This window comes from Leuciscus leuciscus (genome assembly GCF_965113295.1).
Source record: "Leuciscus leuciscus genome assembly, chromosome: 6".
Lineage (NCBI taxonomy): Eukaryota > Metazoa > Chordata > Actinopteri > Cypriniformes > Leuciscidae > Leuciscus > Leuciscus leuciscus.
In genome coordinates, this window is record NC_138730.1 from 8,015,257 (window position 1) to 8,021,256 (window position 6,000).

Here is a 6,000-nt window from a genome sequence, read left to right on the forward strand (position 1 = left end):
ATGTGGCCAAGCCTGTTAAGGAAACTGTTTAGTTTGAGTTCAGTGTACTTAACTGTTTAAGTTTACTGAACTACTTAACTTGCTAAATTGAGTTACCAATAGTCAGGTTGTTACCTCTACTAAGTGGTAGTAAGTTTTAGCAACTGAAAATTTTAAGGCAATGTGTTTACTTAGTTTTTTATAATAAAGTCATTTTACAGTGAATTTATGGAGTCAACTTCTCTGGTGTTCTCTCAATAAAATCAATTGTATTAACAATTTAACAACATTCAAGTTGACTTCAGAAAATGAGTGAATGATATAAAGAGAATGATAACAGCAGAAGTAGGGGGAATGATTGAAAATAAGATTGCTCGGCCTCAGTGGTAATGGTCATCAGATAGCTTTATTAAAAACACAATTCAACAGCACAAATTCAACAAGAATTCACTTTGACAAGAAAGCTGTGGAGAGTCCGGTTAACATGTCCACATTCAGACTGTGTTAAGGAGGAGCTCACATCAGCAGGACCGCACCAGAAAATTCGACAGGTAGTCGATGTTCAACTTCTTACTTATGGCGTCTGAGTACCCATCTTGTAGGAAATGCAAGAGGAAAGTGATCAGCCGGGGCCTATACCATGAAGCCGGTTTAGGTGGATAGCCAGATATGTTTCAGTTTAGTTTGCGCCAACCCTGGGTTTTAGGCATCATGAAAGTGGTTTGGCTTTTAGCCGTGTTCATCACCATAGTAACTTACACTCCACGGCTAGCCTGGGGCCTGTACCATGAAGGTAGCTGAACAAACTCGGGGTTACAGGATTGGTTTTGAGTCGACAAAACCAAACCGATGCAATCAGGCTTTATTGGTACCATGATGCAGCTCATCAACTTTCTCTGTCAACTCAGGCTTTGATCCTTAAGCTATGATTAATCCACGCGCGCTTGCACATAAAAGAGTAACGTCGACACTGAACAACCAATCGCGTTCGATATGGATAGAACGAGAGCTATATATTTTTCCGCGCAGGAGCAAGAGATTATTCTTCAGAAATATGAAGAATATAGAAGTGTTTTTTCAAGCACGCAGTAACACTGTATCTGCTGCCAAAGCAAGAGAACAATCTTGGAGGAAGATTGCTGATTGCGTTAATGCGTAGGTTAAAAAATGTATGTACATTTATGTAGGCTAATCTTCATATTAAAAATGTATTAAATGCTAAAATGAAAATGTATTCGTGTTGATATATACATACATACGTGTGTGTGTAGATGTATGTAAAATGTGAATGTATAGGCTATTACATCCTAAGAAAGATTGATATTCATTGATTTTTAGATGCAACCCCAACTCCAAACGTTCTTGACAGCAGATCAAGACAAAATATAAAAATATAATTCAAAGTGGTGAGTATTTACCACAACCTTTTATTATTTTTGTGAACATTTAATCACAAACACTTGTTTGCAGCAAACAGAAAAAAATGTGAAATGAGGAAAACTGGGGAGGGCCACCTCCTCAAGATTACACTGTGGCGGAGGAGTTGGCGCTGAGTAACAATAAGGGGCGGCCGATTATGGATGGGATTGCAAGTGCTGTACAGTCTGACCCTGGTGCTGGCTCCTCTAAGCAAGTGACACTGGGTATGTGTGTGCAATGCATTACTAATGTTTTAAAAAAAAGTTAAATATGTCTGACTCTGTTCTGCAGTAGAGGGAAACCCTGTTGAAGCCAGCACACATGCACACAGTCTCCCACACAGAGGTCAGTATGCAGCAGACAGAACACCAAACATAACCTGCTTTATAACAGTTATGCTTTACATTGGCCTTTTATTTATTAGGGTGAACCAAACGATGAAGACACTCTGTCTGTGTGTTCTGAGACAGTTGCTGAGGTGAATGCACTGAGCTTTTTATTATGGCACACATTTGAATGTCATAATTAAGTGACTGGCCCTTACACATCTCTTTTGTAGGATTTTTCACAACCTGCCCCAGAAACTGAAGCCTCTACCTCAATGGGCTATAGAAGAAATGTGAACAAGGTAATGCTTTAAACCCTTGACATAAATTACAGTCAGTCCTGTGTTTGTAGAAAGTCATGCCACTTTTTGTGATTTGATCAACATCCAGAAAACGTGTAATGATTGTTTGTGGTGGAATTGTTTCAGGTGGAAACAGACTCAGTCAGGGCCCTGTACAAAAGGAGTCTAGAACTAGACTGTTCACTGAAGGAGCTGGACTGTGAGCTGAGGAGGCTCCAAATTAAAAAAATGTTATTGGAGATCAAACAGCTAGAAAAAACAGATCTCAGTATGTGAAATTTTTTTAACCAAGTAACCCTTTAGTATGAACACTATGAATGTTTATTAATGTGACCCCTAGGGGGCGCTCCGACGCACAATTTGGATATTTAGAATAGAAACCCCAAAACCCACGTTCCCCTTTTAGATAATTAGGCAGGTTGTGTCCAATGAAGGAACAGACATGGGACTGATGTACTCAATTATAAATTTATTAAACACTAAATATAATGATTGGCAATCAGAGCAGACAAATATTCCCTATAGGTAACAGTAAACAACTCTACAATAAATAGGTCACAGTGAATAAAAGCCTCATAGTAAATGAATTACAAGGTATAAAGTCTAACAATATCAAAACTACAGTGCATAAAGTCAAATAAATAGGTACTGTTCACAAAACACTGCAGAAACACTTCAAACCAATTCGGCCGTGCAAACATACACTAACACAGCATTTCACAGCATTTCACACTTCACTAGTGAACATTTCATCACAAAATAGACGCTGTTCCTAAAGGAGATATTGCTCAATGCCCATAGGCCGAATGTTGGAAGTTATGACGGCCAAACAGAAAATAAACAAGAAAATAAAGCAAACAACATTTAAATGAACAGGCTACCACAAGCAGGGCTCCATCTTAAGCCCAACTAGGTCCGGGTCATCCAGAGGGTAGCCGCTCCCAAGGCACACACACACACACACACACACACACACACACACACACACACACACACACACACACACACACACACACACACACACACACACACACACACACACACACAAAGAGATACAGAATAAAACAGAATGATTAAGCTCAGGAAAAACAGTGGCTAGTGACCGACGTAGACAATCCTCGTTTTTCTTTGAATCAAAGCCGTATGCCCCGTAGCAATACAATTAAGTGGTGTGGATGACTAATACTGTGCACACTCTCATCAGTGTTGTTTTATTATGAAAGCAAGTTTCTGTAAGCTCGTCACTGCTGGTACCATTTACTGGACACCATAAGCGCAGACGCCAGACCAAGGTTGTTGCAAAACCTGTGTAAGAGGACTACTCGCTATTATGAAAGCAAGTTTCTGTAGGCTCGTGACTGCCGGTACCATTTACTGGACACCATAAACGCAGACGCCAGACCGAGGTTGCCGCAAAACCTGTGTTGGATCACTACTCACTATTATGAAAGCAAGTTTCTGTAAGCTCGTCACTGCTGGTACCATTTACTGGACACCATAAACGCAGACGCCCGACCGAGGTTCTCCCCTTCGCACAGCCGATACACCAAGAGACTCACTCTTCAACTCACGCCGCCCCATTTTCCTGTTCATCTCAACACCTTTAAAGGGGATGCGTCGCTTACGCCACCTGATCCAAATAATCAGCTGGCCTTAAAGGTACACTTCCCAACTCAACCACCTGACCCGCTACATTAATGTAATTTTTCTTGCTCTCTTTCTTCCCCCCTAGCCACATGATGACCAATAAAACAGTTTGAGACATATCTGCAGTGTCAGTGTGCTTTTATTAAGTAAAATATTGTGTTGTGATTGCATCTCTGACAGCTGCGCCAGCTGGGTGGTCAAGTGTGATGGGGTCAATTTCATCAGGGAGAAGCTGGTTTTGTGGTGGTACTCGCTCCTTTCTGATAGTGGCTATGTTATGCAGAATGGCACATGCAGCCACTATCTGTGATGCCCGCTCTGGTGACACTCTTAAACGCCTAAGGCAGTTGAAACGTGCCTTTAGGATACCAAAGGTCATCTCGATCTTGACCCTGGTTTTACTGAGGGCCACATCGAAGTGGTTTTGTGGCCCTGTCTGAGGGTCAGGATAGGGGGTTAGCAAAAACCTCTGGCATGCATAACCTCTATCTCCTACCAACAGGCCATCAAAAAGCCCTGTCATAGAAAAGAAAAGGGGAAAATTGGGTAAGTTTTGCTATTAAAATTAAAATTTTAAAGTGTACTGTACCAAATTGAACTTGCCTTCCTCAAAGCACTGACACAAAATAGACTCAATAGAGTCATGCACTGAGCCAGGCCATTTGGCATTCAAACTTGTGATCATGCATTCATGATCACAAGTCATCTGCAGATGAAATGTACAGTAAATAATTGTCCTATCTGTTAGTTACTATTTATTTAAAGATTGATCTCAATGCAAATAAAAATCATTTCACATAGGCTATATAGTAGCCTTACCTGAACATTAAGGCTGTGAAAGGACTTTCTGTTCACATAATCTGCCTCATGTTCTCCGAGAGCTGTGGAGATTGCAACATGTGTGCAGTCTATTGCTCCTATGACTCTAGGGAATCCTATCATAGGAATTAAAAAAATATATTTAAAATCATTCTCAACAGGTAGCTACTGCAGACTACTGTATAATAGATTTCTAAGTGTGAAATATGCTTTTTTGAAGAAGAAAAAAAATGAGTGTGAAAGGTTAAATTTGTTCATGTGATGTCACCCTATCAAGATATCTTACCGGCAATTTTATAAAAGCCCTCTTTTATGGACATGGTCGATAAATGTCCAGGGAACACAATGAAGCTATTTATGTACCCCTGCAGAGCGAGGACCACCTTTCGAATGGTTCGACAGACCGTGTTTTTCCTTAGATTCTCTGCATCCCACTTGCAAAAAAATGCAACGCAATACATACCATTTGCGGTACAGTAAGGGCATGGCTTCGACGAGTCACATTTGTTATGTGCGGCTCAAGAAGTTCAAAAAGATAAGACATCGCGGAAAATCTGTATCTTTCATACAAGTAAGTATCAGGAAAGTCAAATGGATTTTGTCTGTCCCTAAAAACTCTTTCTCTACGAAGTGCTCGTCTAACAATTTGCGCGGAGATGTCCACCGGATTTGGGAGAAAAGGTGAAGCCATTGCAACAGAGAACAGACGCTGGGAATTAGTTACGTCACCTATATGTTTCTTTGCTCTCAGCTGATTGGTCAAACTTCAGTCTGAGATCTTGAATCCAGAACATAACCTGCCCCGGAGCAGGTTAGCCGTGCAGCGTAAGATACCATGGCAACGAACACCGATTAAAGCCAAGCTACTTTCATAGTACCTAAAACCCAGGGTTGGCGGAAACTAAACTGAAACATAGCTGGCTAGCCACCTAAACCGGCTTCATGGTACAGGCCCCTGGTCCGGTTCAGGTGATGTTCCAGGTAAGAGGTTGCAAACCGAACTTGGACCAATCAGCTGTGAGCAAAGTGTCACATGTTTGAGGCGATAAAGTCACCTGTTTAAAATTAAAGGTCACTATATAGCAAATGATTTTTAAAGACAAAATCGTCTGGTTTTTAGTAAAGCTTATTTAGAATAATACATTTGTATGATTTAGATATTATTTAAGTAATTATTACACCCTTAATCGATCACACATGTACAGTTATAGTTTATCAATTACTATTATGCACCGTTTAAATGAATAAATATATAAAGGTAATATAAATATGCTTTAGAATCAATAGATAAAGCTATAAAATGACTACATGTGAGCTTAAATGATCAATTCTCTCTATATCTTTATCAACTGTATAAACTAACTTCACAACTTTAACTTGCACTGATATAGCAAGACTTTTCCTCTCTCATAGACAGCTATTTTCTTCTTGCTGTGTAAATTTGTTTAAATTCTTAATATTTTTTAATCTCGTAATATTCTGCAGAAGAGAGAAGTGAATTGTGCTGC

At 40.0% G+C, this 6,000-nt stretch overlaps 1 pseudogene across 1 annotated transcript; it reads right to left on the bottom strand.

The window, feature by feature from the left end:
* Window positions 1–3,759: 3,759 nt before the first annotated feature.
* On the bottom strand, window positions 3,760–5,452 carry LOC309500228 (putative nuclease HARBI1; annotated as a pseudogene). Its single transcript has 4 exons — window positions 4,779–5,452; window positions 4,493–4,608; window positions 4,277–4,379; window positions 3,760–4,189 (listed from the first exon to the last, which is right to left on the bottom strand). The product of its transcript is annotated as a putative nuclease HARBI1 (transcript).
* Between the last annotated feature and the right edge of the window lie 548 nt (window positions 5,453–6,000).